Source organism: Dipodomys spectabilis, unplaced genomic scaffold (genome assembly GCF_019054845.1).
Source record: "Dipodomys spectabilis isolate Male_0828 unplaced genomic scaffold, ASM1905484v1 ptg000612l, whole genome shotgun sequence".
NCBI lineage: Eukaryota > Metazoa > Chordata > Mammalia > Rodentia > Heteromyidae > Dipodomys > Dipodomys spectabilis.
Genome location: NW_024871289.1, coordinates 230,456 through 248,140, shown reverse-complemented (window position 1 = coordinate 248,140; position 17,685 = coordinate 230,456).

Here is a 17,685-nt window from a genome sequence, read left to right as displayed (position 1 = left end):
GGAGATGGCAGGACCAGGATTTGAACTATAGGCTCCAGATCCCACCAGCTAAACCTGAGGATAGGGAACTCACCTGTCTGTCCAAGAACATCAGTAAGACCAGTGATTAGGGAGTCACCAGTGGCTCTCAGCAGTCCTCCTTGATACTTACAAGGCTGTGATAGGAGGATCATAGTCAAAGTCACCCTAGGCAGGAAAGTCCTTGAGATCCCTGTCCACCTTCAGTGCCAACAAAGCCAGAAGTAGAGCCATATGGCTACAGTGGTAGAGGGCTAGCCTTAAGCAAAACCAGCTCATGGACTGTGCCCAGATCCTGAGTTCAAGGTTAGGGACTGGCAACAAACAATATGTGCAGCCATCCAGCTAAAGCAGGTCACCCTCTTGTCCCCAACTGGATTGGACAAAGTTCCCTGGAAAAGGGGCTGGGGGAGCTGCTGTCATCTTGAATCCACCCATGCTTCCTGCATCACAGGATTCTGGCCACACTCCCATTCTTTCATGCTTCTTTCTGACCAGTGGGATACAAGAATGGTGGCCACACCCACATTCCATGATGCCCAGCACCAGGATTCCCTTTGGTGGTTGACACTACCACCAGCAGTTGACGAAGGTAGAGGTGGCTGAGTGGTGAGCAGGAGACTCGAAGAGACTTTGGAGTAGAATAGGAAATTGACGTCCTAATCAGTGAGTGGGAGAATAGAGGATTTCGCAGAGCCTGGTAACATGGCCAGGCAATCTTTTCCATCCCAGTGCTCATATGTCTGAAATAACAGGACTCCGTGAAAGAGCTACAGGCAAGAAACTACTTCCAGAACACCAGCAAAGGAATCCTCCCATCATACCTGCAACATTCAAGAACACAAAGAACACAGAAAAGGGAGGGATCCCCAGGACAAACACTACTGAGGAGTGTGATTCAACAGAGGGTCTGGCCAAAGGTGATGCAGACCGTGGGCCTCCCCTGCTTTTGGACACAATCACAGGCACCAGGGGCTAGAGTATCAAGGATCCTGATAACATCAAGGATCTGCAGATGTGGTAGTGACACATGGTGCTCACCCTGAACTGCAGCAAAGAAGAAACTAGGCACTCAGTGCCAAGATTCCACCACTGAAGCAGGAGAAGACAGACCTGCAGGATCGACTAGAGAAACAGAGGGAGAAGATGGCCCAGTTACATGAAGCACCACAAACGGAGCTAGAGATCCACAAGTCACCCATACAGAGGTTGGTTTCAGCAGAAAGAGATTTACAATCTGCACCAGCCCAAGTGGAGCAGGTGGCCAATGACAGATAACTGGAGCATGAAGCTATTACCAGCCACCTGCAGGCTGCAGAGCAGTGTGTGTGGCAGAGCTGCATATGGTGGCTTCTGTGGTCACTGTTGCACAGAAGGAGACTGAAATGTTCTTTGAACGACTGAATGATGTGACCCTTCACCTTGAGGAAAAGACCACAAGATTCGATGACCTGCAGCAAGTGAACACAGAGTTGTAGGAGAAGCTGGAAGTGCTCTGGACAGAGAACAGCACCAGAAGAACATAATCTGCAAGTTCCAAGTAGGGCTGGTGGGGCATGAGTTACTGAAGAGACTACTGGACCACCTGAGCTGGATGGTGACCTCAGCAAGTCTGGTGAGAGACATGTTCACAGAGGACCTGAGCATTGAGAGGTCCGCATGTAAAGAGGAGACTCAGTGGCTGAACGAGCAGGTGAACCAACTGACAGAGGAGAAGGAGAGAAGGGCGAGGCAGGTGCTGGAGAATGAGCTGGGGGAACTGAGAAAGAAAATGACAGAGCCATGGCGCCCCGCAGGACCATCTCAGGTGGAACTGCAGTTGTGTTGCAGGCCTAGGCCTACTGCACAGAGAAGGAGTTGAAAAAACTTGAGTAACAAGTTCACATCCAGGTCCAGGAAAACCAGAAGCTCTGTCTCCAGAACACAAAGCAGCAGTAGCAACTGCAGAGACTGGAGGATAAGGCCAAAGATCTGCAGGAGATACACTAGACCCCACAAGGCACATGTGTGTGTGTGTGACCCATAGCCAGAGGAAGAGCTGGCCCTGCTCTGGAACACTCTCCACAAGGCGAGCGGTGAGAAGGAAGAGCTCACCAACATCTTGGACTCAGAGCAACAGGTGAAAAAAGAACTGTGAGAACACCTAGACCATTCAGAGGAGAAGATAGAGGAATGGAAAGAGGTAGCTGAGAGAGGGAGAGAGAAAGAGAGAGAGAGAGGGAGAAAGAGAGAGAGAGAGGGAGGGAGTGGGAGGGAGAAAGAGAGAGAGAGAGAGTGCCAAGCATCATGGGAGCTGCAGGAGCAGCAGGAGCAGTCCCTGGCCCAGCTGCAGGTGCTCAGAGCCACCTGTGAGCAGCATATTGCCTCCAATGAGTGGCTGAACTCTGAGAAGGAGGCCCTGCAGCATCACCTGCAGAGGCAGACCCAGCTGCTGGAGCTGCTGAAACAAGTGCAGGGCCCGAACAACTGGGGGGGCCAATTGGTGCTCCCAAAGTGGCAGGACACTCTCAAGTGCCTGGAAGTGACCAGACCATAGGAGGAGCACCTGCAAGTCCAGCTGAGCTTCCTGGCTTTCTCTGGGGAAGTGGAAAGTGTGAGTCCTGAGGAAGAAAAAGAGAGGAGGTTACTCCCCCCCAACGTGACCGTCCCAGAGGATGGAGACATGCCCCAGACCTAGAGGGACAGGATCTGCGAGCCCTCTCAGAAGCTGAGATCCACAGGGGAAATCTCCTGCTGCAGGAGCAGAGGCCCTGCTGGGGGCATCCAGCCCACTTGCAGCTCAGTACCAGACAGAGCTGGAGCTACAGGCCCCCTGATCTGTGAGCTGCCACCACAGCTGGCATGGGGATGGCAAGTGGGACACGTGGGCATCCGAGAAGAAAATCTGCTTCATCCATGACCTGTCTGATGAGGTGGACTTCCAGAGTCCAGTGGATGAGCTCCACCATCAATGTAGCCAGCTGTCGGCACACATCTGCACCACCGTGGAGTCCCTCATGGCATGTAAAGAGCAGATTTTTGTCCTGGATAAGCTGTGTCAGGAGAAAGCTGAGCACGTGTGCTGGTTCTCCCAGGAGAAGATGGAGAAGAAGAGAGAGCTTCAGGAGCTGCTGTGGGTCCTCGCAGGTGAAGGCACGGACAGCGGGCTCCAGATGCCAGCACAGGCTGAGCCCCCCTCCCCCACTGCTTCAGACTCCTCAGGCACTAGGGTAGGCGAAATGAGGGAGGAGCAGAAAGGTTTTGAAGAATTGTAACTTCAAGTCAGCTTGGAAACTGCCAGAGGAGAGGTTGGGGTTCCAACCCCATAGATGACTCCCTGATGGAGCACATCCTGCAGCAGATGCCTCACATCCAGAGCCACCTACAGCTTGAGGGCTCAGGCAAGGAGCACTCCCTCCCTTTCTTCTGTAGACTGATGTGGATGATAACTCTCTATGTGACATACTGACTCTCAAAAGCCTCGGCAGCCACCAGAAGTAGGTGGCAGGTGGCCTTTTCTCTGGCCTCCATCTGCCACAAGATGGGGATAAACTATGGGCCAGGTAGGGCAGAGGCTGCCGGGAAGCTGCCCAAATTCAAGGGACATCTAATGGCCCATTGGTGGCCAGGGAAGAGGCCCATGTTATGCTTATCACAAAGAATAAATTGTTTTCAAAGGGAAGAAAAGCCTCCAACAAAGATTTGTTCTTACAGTCCTGGGGCTTGAGCTCAGGGCCTGGCCACTGTCCCTGAGGTCTTTTTGATTAAGGCTGGTGCTCTACCAATGGAGCCCCACCTCCCCTTCCAGCTTTTTCTGTGTGGAATTAAACCACTGGTGTCAGGAATGCTAGGCAACCACTCTACCACTGAGCCACATTCTCAGCTAGGATGATTCCCCTGTCCCAAACCCATATGGACATTCCTCAGATAAATAGGAAGTAGGGGCTAGGATGAATATGAAGCACAGTCTGGTTCACACAGAAATACTCCCCTGCCCCCTCTTGGACTTAGTTGAAGTTTCTCTTCTACCATTGAGGGATGAGAGAGGGATGGGGGAGTCTCGAGAGAGGAGTACCAAGAACAGTGGCCCCCAGACCCCACAGCCTACCTCACACAAGTGGTCCTCTAGATTCCAAACTTAGGTGACTCAATGTGGTTTCTACACTGTCTCCTAATCTCTTCAATGCTCAGGATGAATAAATGTAGGCCCTGGACTCAGCCCACACACAGGGTAGAAGCTCCTAGTCCCAGACCAACTTCCATCTCTGATTGCCCTGAGTTAGGCCAGACTCACCACTCACCATAATGCTCGTGGCAATGACCTCATGTATAGATTCCAGGAAGATGGTGTGTAGCAAAGAGCAGAAGCAACAGAGTGAGGAGGGCAGAAGGATGTGTTGGGGGTGATTGCTCTGAGATCTTCCTTCTTGGAGCCCTCCTGTCAAGCCAGAGTCATGCTAACCAAAGCATGGCCAAGGTCAGAGTGTGAGATGAGATGGAGGAAGACAGGACTAAAGGAGGTATTGCTTTGTCTTGGAGCACTTGAAAATTCCAATTATATTTGACCCATACCAATCCCAAAGCCAACATGCAATGCCTCTCCTTGTTGTTGTTGGCTGTGCGCACTGTCCCTGAGCTCTTTTTCTCAAGGCTGGAACTCTGCCACTTGAGCCACAGGGACACTTCTTGTTTCCTGATAATTCATCGAGGACAAGAATCTCACACACTTTCCTGTCCTGGCTCGCTTGGCACCATAATCCTCCAGATCTCAGCTTCTGAGTATCTCGGATGACAGGTATGAGCCACCAGTGCCCAGCATGTGATGCCTTTTGAAGGCATCTTGCCGAGTCTGTATAAGGAGCCCCAAAGGGCCTGGATAGACCACAACCCAATCAAGTAGCTGGGATGGGGGAAGGCTGACCTTCTAGCCATACTGTTCCCCAAAATTAAAGATGCCAGATGGTTTTGTATGCATCCAACACCTAGGCCAACACCCATGAGCCTTAGTTGGGAAAACGTGGAGAATACCTAAAGATTGCATTGTAGAAATCTCTGATTTTGCTTGCATGTGGTGTGTGTGTGTGTGTGTGTGTGTGTGTGTGTGTGTGTGTGTGTGTGTGTGTGTGAACTCAGGGCCTAGGCTCTATCCCTGAGTTTTCTTGCTCAATCTAGTGCTCTGCCACTTGAGCCACAACCCCACTTGATTTTTGATGGTTAATTTTATATAAGAATCTCAAGGACTTTCCTGTCCAGGGTGGCTTCAAAGCTTGATGCGGGCCCCACAGCAGTAAGAGTAAATATAACTCACAGGTACAATCCCTATGGTGGGTGACTCCTGCCTCCTCGTGGCCACACGCGGGACATGCAGCCCCGTGTCATCGTCCTCTAGAATTCAATTGGGGTAAGTGACCAGGGCCAAGCTGACTTTTGCTCACCCTGAGTGCTGATTCCAGAGCAGGTATGTTCCACCTTAGGCCAAGAGAGCTCCAGGAGGCCCGGCTCCCAGAGGCACAAGGAAGGGAGAGGTCAGCTCCAGGCCGAGCTAAGAGCCTTTGCCCACGGATACCCAAGTTGGCCTTCCTAATCACTGTAAGAACTGTCAAAGAATAAACCAAAACAAAAAACAAAACAAAAAAATTGGAGCTGTGCCTCCAAGTGCTAGAGCTTTAGCATTGAATCAAAGAGCGCAGGGACAGGGCCCCCAAGCTTTGAGTTCAAGACCCTCAGCTGACCCTCCCCCAGTTTAGCTAAATATGAACTAGTAGGATTTTTCAAGTGTTTCTGAAGAATGGTGATACTGAAGAAAGCATCCTAATTCTAATTAAAGCTGAACTTGTGACATACAGCTATGTGCTGAGTCCTTCACAGGGTCCTGTTTGCTGGGTCCTTCTGACATGGGGGTTTTGTGCTGAGTCCTCAAATAGTCCTGTTTGCTGAGTAATCCCAAAGGGTGCTATGTTCTGAATCCCTGAGAAGATTGGGCCCTGGTGGTTTTTTCAAAGTGTGCTGTGCGCTGTGTCCATTATACAGCTACTGTATGCTGAGTCCTTCAAAAGATGGGGTGTACTAATTCATCCCAAAAGGTACGGGTACTGCTATGTTCTGAGCCCTTGAGAAGAGATGGATAAGGTGAATTTTTCAAGTGATATGTGCCGAGTCCTTTACACAGTGTGCTCTGTACTGTCCTTCAAATGGTGCTATGTGCTGAGTCCTTCCACAGGGTAGTATGTGCTGAGTCCTTCAAAATTATGCTATGTGCTGAGTTTTTCGAAGGGTGCTGTGCACTATTTTACACAGTGTGCTACGTACTCAGCCCTTCAAAGGGGGCTTTGTGTGATCTTAACACAGGGTGCTCTGTACTGAGTCCCTGGGAAAGAATGGTAGCATTGAGTTTTTCAAAGCATGCCATGCACTTAGTCCATTACGTTGTGGGCTATGGACTCCCTCCTTCAAAGGGTGCTGTTTGCTGAGTACTTTACACAGGGTACTATATGCTAAGTCCTTCAAAGGGAGCTGTGTGCTGAGTCCTTTACACAGGGTGCTTTGTGCTGTTTTTTGAAGTGTGCTGTGTGCTGACTCATCTAAAAAGGTACTATGTTCTGAGTCCTTGAGAGGTAGTTATCCCCAACAATCACACACACACAAACACACAGAAACATACACACATAAAAATAAACACAAACGAACATACATACACAAACATACACACAAGGGTCACCGTGTGTGGATTTTGGTTTGTGGGTTGGAGGGTCATGGAAGAGAGTCTCCTCCAGCTGTGGAGCTGAGGGGTGATTTGATACCCAGGGCAGGTACTGGGGTTGGGAGGGAGTGATGAGCTGAGGTGAGGCTATAATTTCCATGGCCTGGAAGCCTTTGGTCCCAGTCAGGGCTTGGCTTGCAGCCAGGGGTGGGGGCCAGGCCTGAGGGGAAGAGGGGGAGGTGACCAAGAGGAGGAGGCAGTGGGGCCCAAGGCACACTCCCATGGCAGCAGTGGCCAGGGGCACGACTCAGGGGAGAGTGAGGGGGTGGGCATGCCCCGCGGGGGCAACACAGCCCAGGAGAGGAGTGGGAGCAGAGAGAGAGAGCAGAGAGAAGAGCGAGTATACACAAGGGCAAGTGGCTTCATCAGCTGGCGGCCTCGCTGATCATATTGCAGGTTCTGGTGGGGAGCACAGAACACATGGAGCTGGTGCAGCAGGCACATCGCCACAGGCAATCACGTGAAGGCATGGTGGCCATGGCGGCCCTGATACTGAGGTCCTGGCAAGGGAGCACAGGAGCAGCTGAGGTGGGGGTGGTGTTCACTGAAGAAGAGGAGCAGAGGCCACATGCAGCCCTGCCATGTGCCCACAGATGCTCCTGCCCCCTCCCAGCAGCATTGCATTTCAAACATGGCACTTTTGGCTCCTACCAGCTGCACCTCTCACAGTCGCCCAGAGGAGATGGCAAACCCCTGGCTGGCTTGCAGCCCCGAACTGGTCGCCACCCCTGGTCCTAGGACTCCGGGCCCATGTGCACCTGGAGCCACCTCCTACAGCTTCTCCCATTAGTACACGTGAGTGGTGGATCTGAGGGCCCACAGCCTGGAAACGCTCTGGCCAACCAACCACTGACCCTGACCTGCACCTCCTGCCTCCCCTTTCCTGTTTCCACCTCGAGTCCACTCTCCTCCTCCCCTCCCCCAGTCTGCATGACCTTGTCAAAAACGTGTCCCAGGGGTCGGGGGTAGGGGTGTGTGTTGACCTGGGGATCCCACCCTGATCCTTAGTGGCCAGTGTCCCAGGAAACAGGGAGATGCAGGAATGGATGAGGAAGGTTGCCACAGAGCACCTGGCCTGGAGCAGTGGGAGCCACACAGCCACACATCTGCACCCTTCCTCTCTCTGGTGGGAACCTGGTGGCTTTAATCAGAGGTGGGGAACAGCACCTCGACACCTGCCTTCTTGAGTCTTTTTCTTTTTGCTGGGGGTGGTGGGTGTTGGATGCAGAAGATAGGCCCTCCTTGCTGTGTGAGCCCTTGTCTTCTGTGCTTGGTCACCCTATCACCTGAGGAGGGTCCCAGAATAGCCCACTAGGTATGTGAGGGCACTTGGAGTCAGACAGAAGGTGAATATCTGGGAGGAATATACCCACTCTGACCCACATACACCCAGCCTGTCTGCCCTCCCCCCATCCCAGCTGTCAACAGTACTCACAGGGTGATCACATTTCCCAGCTCTCCCAGCATCTGCTGGTGCTCCCTGTCCATCTGGTCTCCTCATCCCTCCCAAGAATCCATCAAATCACCCAGAAGCATCTAGGCTGGAAGTAGGGAATCCATCCATGTATGTATCCTTTAAGACCCCATCCATTTCCCCAACACTGCCCCAAACCCAGGTCAGACACCCCTCTGGGGCACCATGACCCCCTGCTTGTTTTCAGCCCCGGCTGAGGAGCCACCTATCTTGGACACCTTCACCAAGTGTCCTGGCCTAGGGTTTTTGTGAATGAGGAGTCAAGGCTGGTTGTTCCCAAGGGAAAGTGTCTGGCCCTGGAGAAAGGGATAGGCAAGGTTGTTCTGTGTTATTAGAGTGATGCTCCCTTTTGTTGGATCCCCTGTTCTGACCAGGCAACCCCCATGCTCCAGCTTGTACCTTGTCCCAAAGGAGGAACCAACAAACTCAGAAGAGGCACTGCTCTGAGTCTCTCTGTGTGTGTGTGTGTGTGTGTGTGTGTGTGTGTGTGTTTGTGTGTGCATGACAGAGAGAGAGGGAGCACGAGAGAGAGAGGGGGGAGGGAGAGAGACAGTCAGACAGACAGACAGACAGATCATCTTTCTCCTTATACAGCCTGACTGTGCTCAGGTGAGTGATCTGTTGGCAAATTACAGGTGCTGCATGGACTAATCTTCTGTCACAGTTCTGGATTTGTGTGTTTGTGTGTTTGTGTGTGTGTGTGTGTGTGTGTTGGGAGAACAGGGAGATGAGAACAATGAAAACATATTTAAGGCACCGTGTCTACAAAGAGCAAAAGCATTTTATTTGTGTGTATGTGTGTGTGTGTGTGTTGTTCTTTTTTCATCAATGCCAAGTACATGTCTAGCGATAATTTGTTTTCTCTTTCAGCATTTCATGGCTCCTTTGGGGAAGGTTTCAGTACATGTTCTTTTCCACCTCTCTCTTCTCCCTTTCCTGTAGCCCACAGTAGCTGCTGGGCCTGTGTGGGTCTCCTCTAGGAGGCCTGTGTGAACCACAGACCAGAGTGGACACCTGTCCTTCTGTCTTCAGCCAGAAGACAGGCAACTGTGACCACAGCCGTACTCTTCTAGCCAGACAGTGTGCTCTAGTGTTATAGTTGGAGCTAATTCAAGGGTTGGGAATGTGTCTGCCAAACGTAATTAGGGAACAGATTTGGGGGGGGGCAGTAGGGCAGGGGCTGTGGTTAGGAGGGTATAGGAAGTGGTGAATGTTGTGACATGGAAGATGGTTCACCACAACCGAGATTGAGAGGGGAAACTTACCCAGGGCATTGACTGTGTCCATCGGCATCTGGGCAGGGGATTCCAGGCCCCCTCTGGTGGCATGGATTCCCTCAGGGGGCAAGGTACTGGTGGGCAGTCCTCCTTGGAGTCCTGCAGACTCCAGTCTGTGTTTGGCCTGGGCCATTTCCAGCTGGGCAGTGGTAAGCAAGTGCGCTCCCCCTGCTGGAGCCTGCTTGCTAACTGCCCTGGCAGTTAGCTTGGGCTCTCTGAATGTTACTTTCTATAACCTGCTGTATGCTGTCTGGAAGAAAAAGCAGACCACTGAATTTAGAACCCTTCAAGTTTGATTGGGACAACGTTCAAAGCAGCATAGGAAGAGTTCCCAAGCCAGATGGTCTCCTGTAATGAACGTCATGCCTTGACTGACTTTCTTCGACAGCTGTTGATTCTCCTCCAGCCCTCTCTAGGGTGACCACCACAGTCAAGGCTGCTTGGGGAGCAGTGATTGTGACCTCACCATCCCTAGCCTGCCAGCTGTGAGCAGAGATGATTCCCAGCACCTGCACTGGACTCTGGGAGATTCAGAAAACAGGGATACCTCGAGGAGTCTTTCTCTGCAACATGTATATTGGGGGCCAGATGTGGTAATCCTGACTGACCCCAGGGGGAGGAGAGGAGGCCCCTTGAGTCAGGCATTCAGCTCACAGCAACCTCATTCGCACCTACATGGGATATTGAGTGCCACAGAGCTTGTCAGCTGCTGGACAGAGATCTTTGAGAAGACAGGCATCCCAGAGGCCCTGGAATGTAGCAAGTACATAGTGGCTCACATCCTCAGAGCCAAAACAGTTAAGTGTGGTGGCACCAGGAGGGGGTAAGAGGGAGGAGGGAGAACTGAGGGAGAGCTACATCAGGCTTCGTCCCCACTCCCCCACAGAGGATTCTTACCTGAATCAGATGGGACTGTTCTGTAGTATTGTCATAGACAGATGCTCATTTATTTTGCAACAAACCATTGCAGCATGCACCAGGCTCTGGGGGGGGTCACAAACAATGAAAAGTTCCAGGATTGGTTCCACAGAGCATGAAGAAAACTTGGATTGATCTGGATGCCAGTGCTTCAAGCCTGTCATCCTAGCTATTTAGGAAGCTGAGATCAGAGAACTGAGGCTTTTGTCTCGGGCAGGAAAGCCTGTAAGACTCTTGTCTTGAATTAACTACCAAAAACAAAACGCCAGAAGTGGATGTGTCGCTCAAGCCATAGACTGCTAGCTTTGAATAAAAAGGCTAAGGGACAGCACCTATGCTCCAAGTACAAGACCTAGGACTCACACAAAGAAAGTAAAGAGAGAGAGGAGGGAAGGACAAAAGGAGAAAAAGAGGAAAGAAAGGAAGAAGGGAGAACATGCAAGCCTTGGTTTGGAGTCCCTGGATCAAGGGAGCCAACTATTCACAATTTCTGTGGGGACAGATTCAGAACCTAAAGCCAGTATGTAGGACCAATCCACTGACCTCTCAGCAACTTCATGACAGCCAGAGCTATGTGGTCACCGACTGTAGAGGGAACCAGCCTCTGGTAGAACCTAGGGCTCAGGGTGGGTCACCAGGTTTCAATTAACCCCAGCCACATCGAGTTTATTTTCTGGTCAGATAAGAAGAAAGTTTCCAAGGGCTAGGGAGGTATTGGGGTTAGAGTTTCAACGGGGGGCCAAGGGATAAGCAGGAATTTCAAAAGGGAGGATGGTCCCAGGTCAGGTGTGTCAGGAAATTGGAGCCATGGCCTCACCTGACAACATAGACTACCAGTGTTTGAACCAGACACACTTCTATTAAATGTCCTGGCACCTTGGTCTCATGATTGACGACCTGGCTTTCATTCACTGCAGGATGCCTGAGCAATACATCCTTGGGGACTAGGACTTTCCAGGGCTCAAACTGATGATACCACCCCCGGTGTTCATTCCTCCATCAAAGACTGAGGTATGCATTCCACTGCCACAGGACAGCCTGGGAATGAGGGCAGGAAATGGTTCTCTTGGCTGGCTCACTCTTTAGTCTACATGGCAGATCTGGGATTCAGAGAGGGCAGGCTGAAGGTGGGGCAGAGCTGGGTAGAGGCTGGTGGGAAACCCAGAGGCACTGGGCTCTGAACAGGGTGGTTTCTTTGATAATACTCACAACATAGGAACATTTCTGGGAGAGAGCAGCCCTTTTAACCTCCCCAAAAGGGACCTAGATCTCCCCAGTCTCCGTCCCTTGACCAGGAATCCCTTTGGGTGCCATATCATGTGGTTGGATAACTAGACCTTACCTCACTGCCCAGTGCTGAGGCAGTACAGTGAGAGAACCTGAGTCTTTGATAAGGTCAGGGGATCTTCAGTATGAGATTGTACTTGAATGTCCCAACTTAGGGCATGATCTTATCTTTTATGCTCCAAGATAGCACTCTACCATTTGAATCCCAGCTCCACTTCCAGCTTTTTGGGGTGTTTAATTGGAGATAAAGAGTTCCCATGGGCTTTGCTGCTAAGTGTCATCCAACTGCAGTCCTCAGATTTCAGTCTCCTGGGGGGAGAGGATGACAGGAATGGAAAAGTATGTTTGGCCTGCTACCAGTAGCTCATGGCTTTTATCCTAGGTACTCAGGAGGTGAGATCTGAGGATCATGGGTAAAAGCCAGCCTGGTTAGGAAAGGCCTTGAGACTCTTATATCCAAGGAATTGCCAGAAAACCAGCAGCAATGCTGTGGCTCAAGCAATTGAGTGCTTGCCTTAAGCTAAAGAGCTCAAGGCAAGGACCAAAGCCCAGAGTTCAAGACCCTTAACGAACAACAACAAAAAGAGGTGATTAAGTTTTCCGCATAGCAGTATGCATGGTAGAAAATGCCGTGCTGGTCTATGAGGCATTCCAGATATGTGAGAGGCTCAATGTTTTGTCTACAGTGGGTCTGATGTCGGTACTGCCACCTTCTCATGGGTGGGATGTGTTCATAATTGAATGAGTTCATGTTTCTATTCTCGGGGACTGCTGAATCCTTGGGCTATCCGTATGTTTGTGTGTATGTGTGTGTGTGTGTGTGTGTGTCTGTCTGTCTGTCTGTCTGTCTGTCTATGTCTGTATCTGTGTGTGTTTGGAGGTAGAAGAACTGGGCCTTAAACTCAAGGCCTAAATGCTGTCCCTGAGGTTTCTTGCTCAAAGCTAGAGCTCTGACAGTTGAGCCACAGCTCCACCTCTGGCTATTTGGTGGTTCAGTGTAGATAGGAGCTTCACAAACTTTCCTACGTGGCTGGCTTTGAACAGTGATCCTCAGACCTCAGCCTCCTGAGTAACTAGGATGACAGACAGGAGGCACCTGTATTGGCTTTATGTGTGTGTGTGTGTGTGTGTGTGTGTGTGTAGAAGTTGGTTGTAACAAGCAGTGCTGGACCCATTAGTAACTTCTAAGCGATGCCTTTGGGGGCAGCATGGGCTTTGAGGCTGAGGTATGGGGTTCTGGAAGGGTGAAACGCTTGAAGGGGACTCAGCACCCTTAAATTATAAGAGCAAGGGAACTTTGTGCCCTGGAACTGTGTACTCCCGTGGGCCTGGCTGGTGGCAGAGGAGTGTGGATGGATCTGGAGGTGGGGCCAACAAGGGATGGCTCCCCAGGGGGACAGAGAGCGTGGTCAGCACTTAATAAGGCTTTGAGTCCTGTTAGTATGGATCGTATTGGTATGCGTCAGACTCTGGGTCTTCTCATCATGACGTCTGATGGGCAAGGCCAACCCTACTTTAAACCTTGACCTGTGTTCTTCAGATCTCAGCCTCCTGAGTAGGTAGGGTTATAGGCATGAGCCTCTGGCACTGGGCCTCGGATTCTTTTTGGTATATTAGGGTTGGAAGTCAAATCCTTAGGCTTTCCAGTCAGGTCTTCTTCCATGGGAGTCAAGCCTTTCTGTCTGGCATTTCTGAGATAGAGACTCAATATATGCTCAGGCTTGGCTGGATCATGGTCCTCCTGTGACAGGCATGCACTACCACGCCTGGTCCTCTGTGGTTGGGATGGTAGATATGTAGTTCCATGCTCAGTCATCGGTTTAGATGACTGTCCCAAACTCTTAGTCCATAGCATCCGATTCTTGACCACATTTGAAGCTCTGGGTTCGGCCTGGAACCACTGGTCCTCAGTCTTCTCACAGGACAGTTGTGAGGAAACAAGGGATCAATACAAGGGGAACTCTGGGGCAGGGCCAGCATAGAGGCAACGGTCATCAGATAAGTTTCTTGGCAATTCTGTGAGCATATAACAAGAAGACACCTGGAAAGGTCTCAGAAGGGGCCTGTTATTTATCATGCCACAGGTATGGGATTATGAAACAAAACATGGCTCTTTTTCATTCTTACCCTATCCTCATGAGGAAGGGGATCTTTCACTGTTCAGCTTTGCAGCGGGGGAAAACGAGGCACAGAAAAGTGGGATGACCTACTCATGACCCCCAGCTGACAGGAAGCTTCGTCTGACTTCTCTGCCATGCTCCCTAGGACAATGTGTGCTATTCAGTCCATTTCTTGTGGTGGTAAGTGCACTTATTGTCAATCGTGGGGTTTGAACTCTGGGACTGGGCACTCTCCACAAGCTCCTCAGATCAAGGTTAGGTCTCTACCACTGGAGGCACAACACCACTTCCGGTTTTCTGGTGTTTCTTTGGAGATAAGCCTCTTACAGCCGTTCCTGCCTGGGCTGGCTATGAACCATGATCCTCATATCTTAGCCTCCTGTGTAGTTATCATTGTAGGCCTGTGCCACCGGCAGCCCGCTTACGTGTAATTCTCTCTCTCTCTCTGTAACTTGTTGAAAAGGTGCTGGAGGAGGTGCCTCAGCATCCCCATGTGGCTGGGACCCAAGATAACCCTCTTAATCTGGAGGTAGGCTATGGGTCAGGAGTTTTCTTGCTCAGCCTGTAGAACTAGCTCCCTTAGGTAAGCCCCTCTGTACCTGGGATAAACTGTTATGGTTACTCATTGTCAGTCTGTCTGGTGAGTACTTCCCCACTACCCTTTGCTAAGACAGTTAAAGGAAAGTGGATGAGGAGGCATCACATTTTCCAACTGCACAGCACTCTCCTGAGCCTCTGATCCTCTCTGCCACTATCTGGCCAGACCCTGATTATAAGAAACTGAATTCACTCTATGTCTACTTCACCTTGCTGCAGTGTGTCATTTCGGGGAGTGGAGTGGAGGCAGTGTGCAGAGGAACAACCCCAGGTCGGACACCTCCTGGGGGACATTTGTTCTGTGACAGCGCGAAGTCAGTGTTGTGGATAAGGAGGAAGCTGGCATCAGATTGAGCCAGAACAATGCTCAAAGGTAGGTAGGCTGTTGAAGTATCAAACACACCCAGGTCTGCTTCCCACTCACAACAAGGAGGTGCAATGCAGGTAGCTCAGCATTGGCCCTAGGGAGCTATAAATGGATGGTGACGGTCAGGTGCTAGTGGCTCTCACCTGTCATCCTGGTTATTCAGGAGACTGAGTTCTGATGGTCGTAACTCAGAGCCTGCCCAAGCAGAAGAGTCTGTGAGATTTTTTTTTTGGTCCAGGCATGTGTCCTGAACTCTGGGCCTGGGCACTGTCCCTTAGCTCTTCAGCTCAAAGCTAGCACTCTGCAACTTGAGCCACAGCGCCACTTTTGGCTTTGTTTCTTTTGCTTATGTGGTGCTGAAAAATCGAACACAGGGTCTCAGGCATGCAAGGCAAGCACTCTGCCACTGAGCTACCTTCGCAGCCCCAAGTCTGTGAGATTCGTATCTCCCATAAACAATCTCCCTCCCCCCCCCCCCCGAAAAAAGCCAGTTTTGGTGCTGTGGCTCAAGTGATAGAGCCTCAGCCTTGAGTAAAAGAAGCCCAGGGATGACACTGAGTCCCTGAATCCAAGACCTGGACTCACGAAAAATAAAATAAATGAATAGTGGGCAGTTGTTATCTTACTACCAAAATGGATGGATTCATTCTTCTCTCTGGTACTTGTAGCCAAAGGTAAGGGGCTTCCCTTGATGTTCCTGTAAACCTCTCCTTCTCTCTATTATCACCCTGTCTTCAGTTGCAGGATAGAATTCAGATCATCCCACTGGATGTGACCTTAAGTACCCTTCCTTACCCGCCTTTCATGGGGTGGGGATACTGGATGTACTCACCACTGGGTGAAATAAGCACCAGAGAGATGGAGGTAGGTATCCTTGAAACTCATACGCACACACACACACACACACACACACACACACACACACTCACCTAGGCCCACTCTGAATAGCCTTTTTTAAAGATATTTATCTCCTTGGATTATCTGACCTAGCAGAGGAACTTGATCCCCTATAAATTACTATTTTAACTAGAGCTTGCTAGTTGACACAAGATAAACAGAAGCTCAAAGGAAAGGTTCTGGAGCCTGTCTGGCTCAGGCTCACACTTGACATCCTGGCTCCTCGGTAGGCAGAGATGTGAGGATCAAAGATCGAAGCCAGCCATAAGCTGGAAGGCTGATAAGACTCTTCTCTGTATGGAATCACCAAAAATCCAGACGTGTTCAAGCCCAAACAAGAAATGGCCAAATTTGTTGCCCCCAGACTGCCTGATCCTCAAGTGCCCTCTCACAGAGTGTGATGCCACACTGGTTCCTGGATAGTGTATCAGAGCCTTCAGAAATTTCGTGGTGAAAGCCAGGCCTTCGCCTTTGTGTGCTCTCAATCCACACCAGCTGGAAGGCAGAGCATGACAAGGCCAACAGCCTGCAGAGCGGAGAAGATCCCCCTCTGCCAGGGTGATTGGAGCGGGCTTCTTAGAGGCAGCACTTGAAAGGAGTTCTTGCTTAACAAGGAGAATGTGACAGGAATCACAAAGAGAAAAGATGCCATAGATAAAGGACAACATAGGGGAGCGTGTTCTTTCTCGGACAGGGCTGCTGTTTAGAAACTCAGTTAAGATGGGCAAGACTGTCCGAGACAGGCCCAAGGGATCACAGAAGAACAGCTATCCAATGTTGGATTTTGTTTTAGCTGTAGTGGGCTCACCTAGCACACAGGAAACCCTGGGTTCGATTCCTAGTTCCCGCATACACAGAAAAAGCCAGAAGTGGTACCGTGGCTTGGGTGGAAGAGTGCTCACATCAAGCAAAAGAAGCTCAGGGATAACGCCTGGACCCCGAGTTCAAGCCCCAGCATTTTCAATGTAAAACTGCACTCCAAGGGACCTGGGTGACAGGTAGATGGCTGTGCCCTGTAGCTCTTAGTAGATCCATTCATGCTTTGTATCTCCTTCTTTGACAAAGAGGATCTGGACACTCCTTCTGCCCTAGGCACCCCTGGACCCAGTTATCAGCAACCCACCCAAAGTCTCCCACTGGGACATGGAGCAGCTGGCCCCAGAAATCCTCAGGTACCAGTTGGGTGTGACGGGGGGGGGGATACAGGGCAGGCCTAAGAAGTCCTAAACATCCAGGCCATCCAGAGGAAGCGGATGGGAGCTTAGAAAGGGCTAGTGATGTGAAGGGGCCCCTTTTATGCCTATGGCCCTTCCCAGATTCTGAAGCTCCCTTTGCTGTCTCTGAGGGAGGTAGAGGAGTGTCTAGGTGGTAGTGTCTAGAGGCAGACTAGTTGGAAATTGTAAAGAATGAGACACCATAGGCCATGCGCTGATGGCTCATGCCTGTCATCCTGGCTATTCGGGCGGCTGAGATCCAGAGGGTCTTGTATCCCAGTACAGGGAGGAAAGTCCAATGAGAGTCTCATTTCCTATCTCCAACTGGAAGTGGTACCATGGCTCAAGTGGAAGAGCACTGGGCTTGAGCAAAAATCATCATCAGGGACAGTACCCAAGCCCTGAGTTCAAGCCCTCATCCAAAAAACCAAGAAAGAAAGACACCACTTGCTTGCCAGAGATGGTGAAGGAGTGGGGTTGCTGTGGTTGGGACACCAGGCTCTGGCCTCAGTGTACACCCATTTCTAAGAACTCCCCAAGTTTGCCCGAGTGTGAATTTACAGCAAGGTGGGCATTGTCTTACCAAGAACTGCAGAGCTTGTGGCCTGTCTTAAGCAGGGAGTGGGCGGATGGGAGCAGGTGTGGGAGATTAATGTCAATTATATTCTCTCCAACCAAGGAAGACTGGCTTTGGATGCTGGTGTCAAAGTCTGAAAGTGTAGGGTTACATGTGCTTTATGGCCTGACAAGTTGGGTTTCCCCTGGTTGTATAAAGGT